The sequence below is a fragment of the Muntiacus reevesi genome, chromosome 3 (genome assembly GCF_963930625.1).
Source record: "Muntiacus reevesi chromosome 3, mMunRee1.1, whole genome shotgun sequence".
Lineage (NCBI taxonomy): Eukaryota > Metazoa > Chordata > Mammalia > Artiodactyla > Cervidae > Muntiacus > Muntiacus reevesi.
The window spans coordinates 135,141,912-135,157,257 of record NC_089251.1 but is presented as its reverse complement, the minus strand read 5'-3'; the positions used below and the strand labels follow the sequence as shown (position 1 = coordinate 135,157,257).

Below are 15,346 nucleotides of genomic sequence, written 5' to 3'. Positions count from 1 at the left end.
AGGACAGAAACGGTATGGAACTAACAGAATTAGAAGATATTAAGAAGAGGTGGCTAGAATACAGAGAAGAGTTATACAAAAAAGGTCTTAATGACCTGGATAACCACGATGGTGTGATCACTCACCTAGAGCCAGACATCCTGGAGTGCGAAGTCAAACAGGCCTTAGGAAGCATTACTAGGAACAAAGCTAGTGGAAGTTATAGAATTCCAGCTGAGCTATTTCAAATCATAAAAGATGATGCTGTTAAAGTGCTACTCTAAATATGCCAGAAAACTTGGAAAACACATCAGTAGCCACAGGAATAGGAAACGATAGTTTTCATTCCAACCCCAAAGAAGGATCATGCCAAAGAATGTTCAAAATACCACACAACTGCACTCCTATCACATGCTGGCAAGGTGATGCTCAAAATCCTTCAAGCTAAGTCTCAACAGTATGTGAACTGAGAACTTCCAGATGTACAAACTGGATTTACAAAAGGCAGAGGAACCAGAGATCAAATTGCCAACATCCACTGGACCATAGAAAAAGCAAGGGAATTCCAGAAAAACATCTACTTCTGCTTTATTGACTATGCCAAAGCCTTTGACTGTGTGGATCACAACAAACTGTGGGAAATTCTTTAAGAGATGGGAATACCAGACTATCTTACCTACCTCCTGGGAAACCTGTATGCAGGTCAAAAAGCAACACTTAGAACCAGACATGGAACACTAGATTGATTCAAAATTGGAAAAAGAGAATATCAAGGCTGTATACTGTTACCCTGCTTATTTAACTTATATGCAGAGTTCACATGTGAAATGCCAGGCTGGATGAAGCACAAGCTGGAATCAAGATTGCTGGGAAAAATACCAATAACTTCAAATATGCAGATGACACCACCCTTATGGCAGAAAGCAAAGAGTAACTAAAGAGACTCTTGATGAAAGTGACAGAGAGTGAAAGAGCTGGCTTAAAACTCAACATTCAAAAAACAAAGATCATGGAATCCAGTCCCATCACTTCATGGCAAACAGATGGGGAAACAATGGAAACAGTGAGAGACTTTATTTTGGGGGGCACCAAAATCACTGGAGATGGTAACTGCAGTCATGAAATTAAAAGACACTTGCTCCTTGGAAGAAAAGCTATGACAAACCTAGACAGCATATTAAAAAGCAGAGACATCACTTTGCCAACAAAGGTCCATATAGTCAAAGCTAAGGTTTTTCCAGTAGTCTAGTAAGGATCTGAGAGCTGGACCATCAAGAAGGCTGAGTGCCTAAGAACTGATGCTTTCAAACTGTGGTGCTGGAGAAGACTCAATGAGAGTCCCTTGTACAGAAAGGAGATCAAACGGGTCAATTCTAAAGGAAATTGACGTATATGTACCACAGCTTCCTTATCCATTCATATACACCATGGAATATTACTCAGCCGTTAAAAAGAATTCATTTGAATCAGTTCTAATGAGATGGATGAAACTGGAGCCCATTATACAGAGTGAAGTAAGCCAGAAAGATAAAGAACATTACAGTATACTAACACATATATACGGAATTTAGAAAGATGGTAACGATGGCCCTATATGCAGGGCAGAAGAAGAGACGCAGAAGTACAGAACAGACTTTTGAACTCTGTGGGAGAAGGTGAGGGTGGGATGTTTCGAAAAAACAGCATGTATATTATCTGTGGTGAAACAGACCACCAGCCCAGGTGGGATGCAAGAGTCAAGTGCTCGGGCCTGGTGGGCTGGGAAGACCCAGAGGAAGCGGGTGGAGAGGGAGGTGGGATGGGGGACCGGGATGGGGAATACGTGTAACTCTATGGCTGATTCATATCAATGTATGACAAAACCCACTGAAAAATAAAAAATAAATAAAGAAAATAAATAAATAAATAAATAAAGGAAATTGACTCTGAATATTCACTGGAGGGAATGATGCTGAAGCTAAAGTTCCAGTACTTGGGCTACCTGATGCGAAGAGCTGACTGACTGGAAAAGACCCTGATGCTGGGAAAGATTGAAGGCAGGAGAAGTAGACAACAGACTATGAGGTGGATGGTATCACTGATTCAATGGACATGAGTTTGAGCATATTTGGGGAGATAGTGTTGGACAGGGAAGTCTAGCATGCTGCAGTCCATGGGGTCGCGAAGATTTGGACATAACTTAGTGATTGAACAACAAAACTATAGTAATCTTTTCTCTAACAATATTATACTCTGAGGAATTATATGTTTGGCTTATATGAATATATATACTATTGCTATAGTAAATAATAATTCATATTCATTGATATAGTAAATCAATAAAATGCAACACATTTTAATATATACATGGCATAGATTTTTGCATAAATATGGTGAATGTGCTTATTCACTCAGTCATGTCCTACTCTTCGAGACCCCATGGACTGTAGCCCACCAGGCTCCTCTGTCCATGTGGATTCTTCAAGCAAGAATACTGGAGTGGGTTGCTATTCCCTTCTCCAGAGATTCTCCCTTCCCAGGGATTGAACCCAGGTCTCCTGCATATCAGGCAGATTTTTTTACCATCTGAGCCACCATGGAAGCTAAACATGGTGGCCTATTGTACAAATAAAATTCCATTCTAATTAATTTTTAGCTCATCTTACAAAAATTAAGTTGAAATTCTAAGATAAAAGTGATTACTTAAAATGATCAGAATCTTAACTGTTAGATAAAATATTTTTCCTACTCAAAGAACCTACAAGACATTCTCCTATTATCTATTTTTACTACTTAGGATTTTTCTAATTAATCTAGAGCATCTAATATTTTAACTATTAATGATTAAATTTGTTTTTGGTAAATGTATACTCTAAATTATAAATTATATAATGATTGTAGTTATATGAAGTCACTATCAAAGTACTGGCACTATCAAATTTTTGAAATTTAACTCTTTATTACATAGTATTCCTTTTATAATTTGGTTAAAAGAAAGGCATTCTAATACATGGCTAATTTTTTCTAAGATAAGAAAATGTTAGTATAAATGAAATCTTATTACTATATATCAACAACAAGAATTACTTATTTTCTTGATAGAAAATGAAGAATGTAAAATTCAAGAATATCCATGTGAAATTACACATTTTTTATATTGAGAAGCATTAAAAGTTTAACAGTTTAATGAAAACAATATTTTGTCAGAATAATTAGCAATGAAAAAATGATGTGAAATAAGATTTTAATTGATCAATTTGTTCTTTGTTATTCAATATTGTAGCCACAAATAACTATAGGTGAATATTTTCAATGAAAAAATAAAATGTTTATTATAGGTATTTTTTTCTGTTTAACTTGAAGGAGATGATACAGTTCACAGTTTTAAATAAAGAAGAGTTGAATTTTAAAGTATCAAAAAAAAGCTGCACTGATTATTTGTTACACTGATTCTTTTAGTACACTTGGAGGTTTGTAAACACAATTAAAGGACAATAGCTGTTGATTGAAAAAACTTATAATCAATTTTATATAGATAAAGCTTTAAATATATTTTAGGATAAAATATTCCACATTTATAGTTATGAAAAAAAATTGCTTCATAATGCAAACATGTTTACAGATTAAAGTTTTATTCCCTTCTTTATGCTTTCCATCTACTATTCTTGAACTTTAGGATATAGCTTATAGATTCTATAAAAATGTATGTTTTAATCACCTCCATTTACATGTGATCACCCCAATGCCAGAAGTAAAGATATTCACATAAGAGCTCTTATAAATGATTCCCAGGTCAGACAAATTTCAACAACAAAAGCTTCTTCAGTAACCATACTGGATTGTCTACACTAAGTTTTCATAATTATCAGTTTCAAGATACATACTACTGAGTGGATAAAGTTACACTGGACTTGTCTTAAATTCAGTAGCGTGGTATTAAATAAAATCATAACCTAATAAGGGTATTTACACAGCTAAACATATACAGATCATTGCTTTAAAAAAAAAAAAAAGGCAGAAAACCAAATGGGGAAAAATCATGCTGTTTTGTGAAGCTGTTAAAACACATTTATTATAATTCAGTCTATTTCATAATGAAGTTTTCATTACCACTATTATCATACTTTAAAAACTAAAGACAATTCAAAATCCAAATGCATACCACTTAAAAATGAAATGCACAATGATGTTACATGCATTAATAGATGTCACACAGTAGAGCTCATCCACTTCAACCAATAAGACACAAGGACCAAAATGAAATCTGTTTAAAACTCATTGAATTTTTATGCAAATAATTATTATATGCCTAATATTGTGTTGCCCAAAAAGTTTGTTCGCCATCGATACTTTGCTAAAATTGATTATGAAGGTTTAAGACTAAAAGCTGAAGAATATTTTTCACTTAAATAAGAAACCTGTATTAGCAGGATGGTATGTACCCAGCTCAAAAAAGAGTTTATGAGTAAAAAGTACAGGAAATATTTTACTAGCATGTAATTTTGTTACATACTGAATGTATTGACCTAAATAGTACATAAATGTGAAGAGACTTTTCCTTAGAAATTCCTATTTTTTATTAACTCAACCAAATTATCCACTTATGTAAGATGGTAAGACAGCATATGATTTTGCAATGTCTGGCACTTGATGGCTTCAAATAAAATTCTCAGCTTTTAACATCTGGGGGGAAGATCACTTTTTTACACACATGGAGAAAAATATTCAGTTAATTTTGAATTATAAAATTGGAATAAATTATATCCTCATCTTTAGAATGAGCTTTTCACAGATAATCCTATCATTTGTTAAATGTCGTTTTTGACAAATCATAGAAACCAGAACCTAAAATACCATTATTAAAATATTTTTAAAATCCAAATTAAACCTTATACAACTTAAAACTTCATTATTAGTATGAGTTGATTCTATTCATCCATGAACAGAAATTTCCTAGCCAGGAAAATAATGCAAAGGGATTATGATTTATTTGCTGTATATTGAAAAGATAGAATATTTATCTTATGGAGTATAAAATAGACCTTGTATCTTATTTACTATTCACTTAGTGATTTATTTCTGTTTAATTTCAAAATTATACTTTTCAACTCAATTTTTAAGGAAGTAAGTACTCCACACTATGGGAGCTAAAGAAATATTTCTTTAACTGTGAAAGTGCTAAGAATAAAAGATAGCTAAAATGCCATTCTCATCAAGTTGGGGGAAAAAATCTTTCAGGTGTGATGTGTAAGGAGACTTTCATATGCCTGGTTTCTGTTGTGTGAACATTTAAGAGGACACTTACATTGTGTTATTACTTACAAGCATCAATTTCTCCAGGGCTATGCCAGATACTTGAAATGGTGTTATACACACTAATTGAATCAATATGTCTATCTAATAATCTGTTGAAGTTGCCTCTGAGCTCATACAACTCTCATTTAAACTTTCAAAAAAGAAACACCAAACATGATTAAATTCATGTTAACAGCCCAGCAGCTGTTTAAATAATGTGTTAAAAAAACAAACTGCTTTCCAAACTCTGATGTAAAGCACAATTATTTGCTAACGAACTTTCCAGCCATCTTCACAATTAAAGTAAAATCCTGACAACAAAAATTAAGGTATGTGAAAAAAAAATTAAGGTATGTGGAATCATTTTTCAAAAAATTCCCTCAACAAATTTTCACACAATATAAAAACTCTGTTCCTTTTAACTGGGAATAAATGAACACATACATCTTACAAAACAGCTCCCTCGTAGCATCCTTCAAGTATTCATTTTAGAAATGGTTGGACAAGTCCAGACTGGTGTGATTCAACTGCAGCTGAGGCATTTGGGGGTAGCATTCTAAGTCTGCACATCACATTACCTCATTTTCTTTAAGTCCCTGCTCTCGCTCGCTCTCCTTTCCCCAGTATAGTCAGATTATATATTTCTTAAACTTACTAGAGTAACTTGATCAAGATAGTCCTGGTTCTGAAATACGATTACTATTCTAAAAGCACTGTAGAAGAAAATTACTCTGCACTTGATTGAAGGAAACCAGGGTCTTTACTTCCCTTTCTGCCACTTAACTAGTTCTGGGACCTCGGGAAATTTGTTTATTTTGACTCAACCTCCTGCATCACCTGAAACATGGGAAAAATAACACTTGATGTTCCTGAAAACAGAAGCCTAGATAAAACAGTCTCTACACTGAGGATTTAGAACCCTTTTAATAATTGTAATAATAGAAAAATAATTTATAATTCTTATTGATTTAAAACAATTCACATTTTCTCATTGGATACTCAACCATAGTGGATTACAGGTAGGACAGACACAGATAAATGGAGGTTGGTTGCTAAGTAACGTTCCCAAGGATGCTAAAGTAGTAAATGATATCAGTGCAAGATTTTCTGCCTTTTGTCTTCACCACCTTCCTATGACACAATACTGCCTGTCCAATTAAGCAAGTAACTAACAGTAGTATTACATTTAGAAAAAATATCAGTCCTAAGCAAATAGATCTTTCAGATGCTATAAAACTATGGACATCAGTTGAAAAGGATACCAGGAATTCAAGCCCAGATCGGTCAGATAAAATAAAAATACATTTCCATAAACTGAAGTGTAGATGAATACTTTCAAGACTAGGAGGCTTGTGCCTACTCAGATGAAGTACTTTTTCATTTGTAGATTTACTTTGGTCTCAAGGCAGGGATAGGTTCATGTAATGTAACAAGTTCCTGAAGAATTTGCCAATATTCAATCCTTTTCCTGATGCCTACTTTTTCTATATTCCCTGTCATGACTTACGGGTGCTAGGTAAAGACAGCCATTTGAGGAATAAGCCACTATTATCAACTTTAATCTCTAAACCAACAGTTATAGAGGATGGCATTTTAGGACTTCCTTTGTGGTCACATTTTGACAGTCTTGTGTCAATTTTTGTTACAAAGATAAATCGTATCTATGAGTAGCTCATGCAGTATTTCATTTACATTTAAAGAGATCATCACAACAAAATAAATACAAAAAAGTACTCTACCTCCTTGATAAAGGAAAACCAAGTAAAACTAAGGAGCCAAGACCTGTGACCCCTGATGCTCTCCCACAACACACATGACCTTCTACAGCACCCAGCAACAGACCACACACCTTAACTGACCAGCAAACAGTGCACCACCGCAGCACAAGGATGAAGTTTCTATTTTCCGGCAGACAACTAGTTCATGGGAAACGTACAACGTGGAGAAAATAAGCCTAGTTTAAACAGAAATGCCACAGGCAAACAAGAGTCTATCCCTTTAGCCATCCTTTAAATAAATGGCTGCATTTATCAAGTCCCAGAGATTCAGTATCTGCCATGTCTTGCATATCCAACTTCTTTTTGTTGCATTTTAATGGGCAACACAGAACTCCTTTTAAGATTGTCCATATCCTCTCACCTGGAACAATTTCAACAGCTTTCTAGCTGGGTCTCTCTTCAGGTTTTTGCCACACTCCACACCCCCCAATTCTCTTCCTAAAGCTGAGCTCATGTTACTCTTTTAAATGTTTTCTGTGACTGGACTCTTTGCTGCCTACAAATTAAAGACAAAGGTATCAGTGTGGACTTTAAGGACCTCCACAGCACAGTTCCATCATTGCTTTTGGTCCTATGTCCTATTACTTCCTTAGTTATTCATACTTTTTCCAGTCATTCTTCCTGGAACTTATCCCATACATCCCTATTTTTTTTTTTTTAACTGATCCTTATTTTTTCTAGAGTCTTTCTCCTACTTCTATCAATGTCAGCATATCATCAAAGCTCATTCCATGTAAGTCACTTCAGTCATGTCCGACTCTGTGTGACCCTATGGACTGTAGCCCACCAGGCTCCTCTGTGCATGGGATTTTCTCCAGGCAAGAATACTGGAGTGGGTTGCTGTGCCCTCCTCCATGGGGTGTTCCTGACCCAGGGATCAAACCCAGGTCTCATGTCTCTTGCATTGGCAGGCAGGTTCTTTACCGCGAGCACCACCTGTATGAAGCCCCTCAAAGCTCACTTATCTTCTACCTTTTTTCATGAAGTATTCCCTGTGCAAAAAGATACATTACAGTGATTTCATTCATGTATTTGCCTTTAACTCTGCATTCCCTGATGGCTCAGCTGGTAAAGAATCTTCCTGCAATGCGGGAGACCTGGGTTCGATCCCTGGGTTGGGAAGATTCCCTACAGAAGGGAAGGGCTACCGACTCCAGTACTCTGGCCTAGAGAAATCAATGGGCTGTATAGTCCAAGGGGTAAAAAGAGTCAGACATGACTAAGTGACTTTCACTCACTACATTCCCTATGGTATAAGATTTTTTAAAAGAAATGCTTTATTCACAATTGTAAAACTATCTTCCCCTTACCTACAGTAGGTGCTCAATAAATGTTCATTGAACTTTTGTTGCACCTGATTTACCTATCATACTTCTTTTTTTTTTAAGTTACAGAGACCGCACATAATAACTTTAATAGAGTTAGGTATTAAACACAAATCAGCAACATACCATTAATTAAAAGGCCACTGCATAAAAGAAAAGACTTCAAGTGCATTATATACATCACTGATATAATCATAACAGCTGCTCTGTGAAGTATATAATACTACCTTCATTTTACAGGTGAGAAAACTAAAGCTCAAAATTGGTGAAGTAACATGTCCAAGTCACACATCTATTCAGAGCCAGATCTGAAACTAGAACTGAGAACTAAAGACCAAATTCTTGCTATTTCCCCTGTGTCATCAAAAGCAAAAGCCGTTGCCAGTTACCAGTAAAGGAAAACAGGGATGCCAGTACGTTAAGGAAGAGTAACTTTGGATCGATGTGTGCCATCTGCCATTTTCTCTACTGCATGTAGAACACAGGTGTAGTAGTTTGCCAGCTTTGAGTAAAGAGAAATTTGTCTGAGAGACTGTTCTGGAAGAAGACCAGCTTCCACTGCCAGATTTTCTGAGCATGGATTTTATTTCATATAAGAGCAATCTACTTTGAACTGGTGTTTGGCAACCATCTGCTTAACATAACTGTGGGAGGTTTGTGAAGCAAATTACATTCTGAAATTCTCTCTTTTAATAAGGGGAGTACAAATTTTCTAACCAAACTTCTGTAAGAAGTAAAATCATTACTATAAAACCCAGCTGAGTGGGCATATTCTCGAAGGGATCCAGGCATGAGATTGCCAGAGGTCGCTGAGGACGCTTAAACCAGGTCAGAAGGCAGCGCCGCCGACATGCTAAAGAGAAAGAGATAAGAAGTGGAGCAGGGTTCCCATCATGGGGCAAGAATGACGGAGGAGAGAACCAACGCCAGGAGATGCACTTCATCGGCTTTCCTGAGTCTCTGAACAGAAGTGACAGAGGAGCCCAACAGATTTCCTACCTGGCTTCAAGTAACCCTGGGTGCCAAAACCCTCAACGAACATCAAGCCTACAGAAGTTCTTTCCCTGATGTTCTTTCATAAACACTTCACTATTTGTGTGAAATAAGGAGGGTCAATATTTAGCCCTGAGGTACAGAGGACTGTTTGGTTAAAAATGGTAAATCAAGAAAATGTATCAAGTGGTAGCAAAAAAGAAAACTTACAGTTGTGATTAAGAAAAATGAATCTGGACAATCACCCAGCAAATTTTATTTTCTACAGTGTAGCAGCAGTAATTTTTTTTGTTTTTTTTGGTTTTTTTGCAATGTTCATCCCTGTTTCCTACCCCTAATGAATAGACACTTTAGTCAGTCTGCTAAAAGATAATTACAAAGCAGCATAGGAGGTATTAGGTGAATAATAGAAATTCTGGATTAGAATACCTTTATTTAAGTACTTATTAGAATACCTTTATTTAAATACTTTATTTAAGTACATATGTGAACATTAAGAAGTCATTTAGCAACTTCTTTGGCGGTCCAGAGGCTAAGACTCCGTGTTCCCAGTGCAGGGGGTCTGGGTTCGATACCTGGTCAGGGAACTAGATCCCACACACTGCAACTAAAGAGTTTGTATACTGTAACTAAAAGATCTTGTGTGCTGGAACTAAGACCCAGTGCAGCCAAATAAATATTTTGGTGAGGAAGTCATTTAACACTGTCCCCGTTTCCTACTATGTAAACTGGAGATAATAACCTCTATATAAAAATCATAAAGCTTGGGAAGCAGAATCACTTTAGCGCAGGCAGAGAGCCTATGGCTAAGAGATTCGGTATTCTAGAGTTTAAGGTCAGGCTCTTTCATTTATTAGCGATGTGACCTTAAGAAACCTCAAGAAACCTCTCAGTCTCATTTTTCTCATTATAAAGTCAAGATAATGATATTACCTGCCTCCAAGGGGTTTTCTGAGCATTAAATACAACTGTATATACAACAACCTTAGAGCTATTTCACTTCTTATCAATAGAGTTACCATATGAAAGCATATTATAAAATATAGGACAGGAAACAAATGTAACTACAGGAGCTTGTTTACTACAGGGAAGCACAGGGATGATGGAGAAGGCTTCATGAAGTATGTGGCATTTAAGACAGTACTTACAGGTTGGGCATGCCATATAATGAAGAGAGAAGGTAGGTGGCACTTAAAATGGGGGGGAAGCATAAAGACAGGAAAGATGTATGAATACATGTTGGTTTTGAATGACACTATTTTTTTCTGGAGTGTATATATTCAATGGGTAACATGAATAGAAAATATTTAAAATTAAAGAGTTCAAAACAGAATGATGGAGATTAATGGGGATTAATGGTTATAGGCAGAAATGTAAAAGACAAGTGCTATCAACTTATTAGCAGACTGTGTTTCAATAACCACAGCATGAAAGACTGTGAAAACTCCTCAGAATTGCTTCCTTTATCCATTCAAAGTTACTGAGCACCTGCTCTGTGGTAGGTATCACAATGCAGCCAATGAATAGGACAGATATGGTCCTGTCCAAGGACCTATATCCTATCCTGTCCAAGGACAGATATGGTCCTTGCTTTCATGGCCTTTGTGACATTTATACATACATACATACATATATCCATTTTGCTTTTATATATGGGCACCTATGCACAGCAAAATACTATGATGTGAAACGCAATGACTTGTAAGCCCTCCCCTCAGCATGTGCTACTACTATAAAATCTCATTGCAAAATGCAGACCATAAGTAATCAAACAATATTTTCATAAGATCACTACTTCAAAAAAAATAGCTTCTTCTGAATTGCAAGTAGTTACTTTAAGCATGTCATTGATCTGTGAAACAAAGTTCTGATTACTGAATGTGTTGTCTGTTTCCATTTCTGGAACATCCTTTAACCAGCTTTCTAAAGTTCATAGCTAAAGTATATGAAACATACTTAAAATGATGACATAGTTTGCTCCATGTATCATAAAAAGCAAATTAAACAGATGAGTCTGATATTGTTAAAGGGCATACAAATAGCTTGTTTTAGCTTGTAAACATAAGCTACTACAGCTATTAAATGCAAAAGAGCCCCTTATTCATTTAAAAAATACTTCCTTTAAAATACTTGATACTTTCCAATCATAAGACTAAAACTTATACAAATTAGTTTTATTTCTTCACCTCTTAACTTATGATTTTGTGCTGATCTTGCATCTCTGTCACCTATAATTGGATGTGTTACCTTCTAAGAGACTTAGCTTCCTCATCTGTGAGACCTAGATAATGCTACTTACTTGTGCAGATAAAATAATTAAAAGCCTACCTGCCTGAGACCATGATTCTTGAGGTTCCTTCTGCCTATGGTATATGTAATTGATAGGATACAAACAGATTATCCTTGAAATTTTATGTAAAAAATGATTTGTATAATCAGTAATAATAATTAGCTACTTGGTATCTCAATGTAATATTCTCTATACAAAAAAATCATTGCCAAAACTGATGTCAAGAAACTTACACCGTATGTTTTCTTTTAAGAGTTTTGTGGTTTCAGGTTTAAAATTTAAGTCTGTAATCCATTTTGAATTCAGTTCTGTGCAGGGAGTAAGATGGTAGTTGTTTCATTCTTTTGCATGTGGCTGTCCGGTTTTCCCAGCACCATTTACTGAAGAGACTGTCCTTGACTCCTGTCTTCTCTTGGCTCCTATGTTGTAAATTTACTGAACATACATGCATGGGGCTTTTTCTGGGCTATTTTATTTTCATCTGTGTCTATTTTTTGGTAATATCATACTGTTAGGATCACTGTAGCTTTGTAATATAATTTGAAATCAATTAGTATAATGCCTCCAGCTTTGCTGTTCTTTCTCAAAGATTGATTTGGCTATTCAGAATCTTGAGTAGCTTAATACAGATTTTAGGATATTTTTCTATTTCTCTGAAAAGCAACATCGGAATTTTGATAGGAATTGCATTGAATCTGTACAATCCTTTGGGTCACATAAACATTTTAACAATATTATTCTTCTGATCCAAGAACACAAAATATCTTTCCATTTATTTGTGCCTTCCTCAATTTTTTCATCAATGTTTAATAGTGTACAAAGTTTTCAATGTACAGATTTTTCATCTACTTGGCTAAATTTATTCCTTAGTATTTCATTTTTGGGGGTGCAATTATAAATGGGATTGTTTTCTTAACTTTTGTAATAATTCATTGCTAGTGTATTCAAATGTAACTGATTCTTGTATATTGATTTTGTACCCTGCAACTTAACTGAATTTGTTAGTTCTAACAATTTTTGAGTGGAGTCTTTAGGGTGTTCTACATATATCATTGATCTGCAAATAGAGATAATTTTACTTTTTTCTTTCTGATTTGGATGAATTTTATTTCTTTTTTTTTTTTTAAATAAAATCAAGATATGGAAACAATCCAAGGTGTCTTTCAATAACTGAATGGATAAAGATGTGGAATATAACTACAAGAGAATATTCAGCCATAATAAAGAAGAAAATCCTGTTTATAACAACATGAAAATAAGTCAGATAGAGAAAGACAAATACTGCATGGTATCACTTACATGTAGAATCTAAAGTAAGTCAAATTTATAGAAACAGAGAATAGAAAGTGTGTGCCAGGAGATGAAAGGAAGAGAAAGTAAGGAGAGATTAGCAAAAGGGTACAAACTTCCAGCTGGAAGATGAATTCTGAGGATCTAATGTATAATATGGTAACTAAAGTTAATAACACTGCTTTGTTTAATTAAAATTTGCAAAGAGTGTAGAATTTAAGTGTTCTCACACACACATAGATAAATATGTGAGGCATGGATACATTTATTAACTAGATGGAAGGAATTCTTTCACAATGCATACATACATCAATCCATCACTTTAAATATCTTAGTTTTGTCAATCTTCAATAAAGATGAAAGAAAATTAAATGTGCATTAATTTTTTTAAATACCATCCTTGTAAAGAAGGGGGACCAAAAGAAGCAAATGTAGAAAAATATGGGAAACCTACTGAAAATATGTGTATTTTGCCAGTACCCCTCTACTCTGCTATCTTGCAACAAAAGCTTCAAAGCTTCAAAGAAGCTTTGAAAAATAAATAAAAATGTCTTTATTCAAAACATGTTCCTGGGTTTGGGGTTCAGAAAAAAACTTAACTTTTATATTTGACTTGAAAACAGCATACCTGTTAACGTATTTCTGAAGATCACAAGTAAGAGCTTGTTCAAATGTGAATATATGTGTTTATACATAGTATATATGAGTTCCCCTGGTGGATCAGGCGGTAGAAAATCCGCTGCAATGTTGGAGATCTAGACTCGATCCCTGGGCAGGGAAGACCCCCTGGAGAAGGAAATGGCAACCCACTCCAGTATTCTTGCCTGGAAAATCCCATGGATGGAGGAGCCTGACAGGCTATAGTCCATGGGGCTGCAAAGAGTTGGACACAACTGAGTGACTAACACACACATAGTATATGTACTGCAAACCAAGCTGTCATGCGTGTAGGATGTTCTCTCTTAAGCAATGAATGCTAGCTACTTAAGCAGAAGATAGTGTAATGTGATGAATGTCCCATCCCCATGTGTTTCCTTCAGCTGAATATTCGCTGGCATCCAGAAGGGGGGAAAAAAAAAAAGAAAAACAAAAAGCTAAACAAACACAATATATTCAAATCTTTAAAAAAAAAAAAAAAAAGATACTACAACCTTCACAAAAAGCACAAAGTCCTTGACTCAAATAATGCTATGAAGACGTCTTTGAAATTTTCTTCTTTCCAGTGTCCCTGTCACGATGTGAACCCTGCCATTATGTATAGCTTGCGGCTGTTTGCAAGTTTCCTCCCCATCTGGGACTGAGAGGCAAATTGCAGGTTTCCAGGGAGGGGGAAATGCATTACAGTCAGATTTCTTCAGTACTTCACATGGACAGTACAAGCCCAGGGATACCAGCTATACTTGATCCTTCCAGCAACTGGTCACCAGGTTTTATACAGGCTAAGTTCCTGGAAATGTAATACAAGTTGTTAGTTTTAGAAGCCTAGGATTTTTCTTTGCTTGAAACTGACAGGACATTTTTACTTCTTTCCCACTTTCAAAATGACTGAAGTGACTTCAGCGGCACAAGAGGACCCGAGTCTAGGATTTTTGTCTCATGTGTCTCACAGCTCACTGTCCTCTTCTCAGGAGGCTGCCTTTCTGCAAGGCAGCACGCACTTAGCAAAAGTACCTCATTCCGTGGAAGCTGTCAGCAATTACTGCGATGAACTTTAAATCGTTTTCCTCTAACTACTACAGTAGTCCAGAAATAATGACACGACTTCTCCCTACTTTAAAATGTCAAGCTGACCACTCAGAAATTGAAGTGAGGTTTCTCCAGGAAGGCCCAGATGATAAGACGTTTTATGAGCCTTTCGTTTCATCTCTTGTTCCATTACTACGGGGCCTTAACACCTTCAGAGTGTAGCAACACCTTCTGGGACAAGCTGAAACTAAAACAGACCACAAAAGCTGCCACGTGAAGAAAGTTAACAGTATGAGCCTGGCAAGTGTAAGCTATACATAGTTTTTTCTTTCCTTGATCTGACAGTATCATTTGAATCAATTTTATTTTCTTCCCTTAGTGCCATTTCTAATAGTTTAAACACGCTGCATGATTAATTTGCCCAATAGCAAGGTATCCTTCCTTTAATTGCACAGTTATATTTAAAAATATATATATACCCAGTATACTCTGTTATTTTCATGGATTTCAGGGCTAAATTTATTTTCAAATGTCTGCTTCAATGTTCATACTCAGAGATAAAAAATATCTCTTTGAAATTTGAACTAACATACTTAAATTCATGAAGATTTAAACTCCCAGCTGACACCAGAATTATAGATTTTCAAGGTTAATGGGAATACTTAAAATCTTGATATAGTTTTTCAGATAATATAGAAAGCACATGACAGAATTTTAACGATGCTCAATTT

General features: G+C 35.5%; 1 protein-coding gene across 2 annotated transcripts in view; it reads right to left on the bottom strand.

The window, feature by feature from the left end:
- The window catches only part of IKZF2 (IKAROS family zinc finger 2), a 173,451-nt gene that overhangs the window by 69,652 nt on the left and 88,453 nt on the right, over positions 1-15,346 (bottom strand). The window lies entirely within an intron of this gene.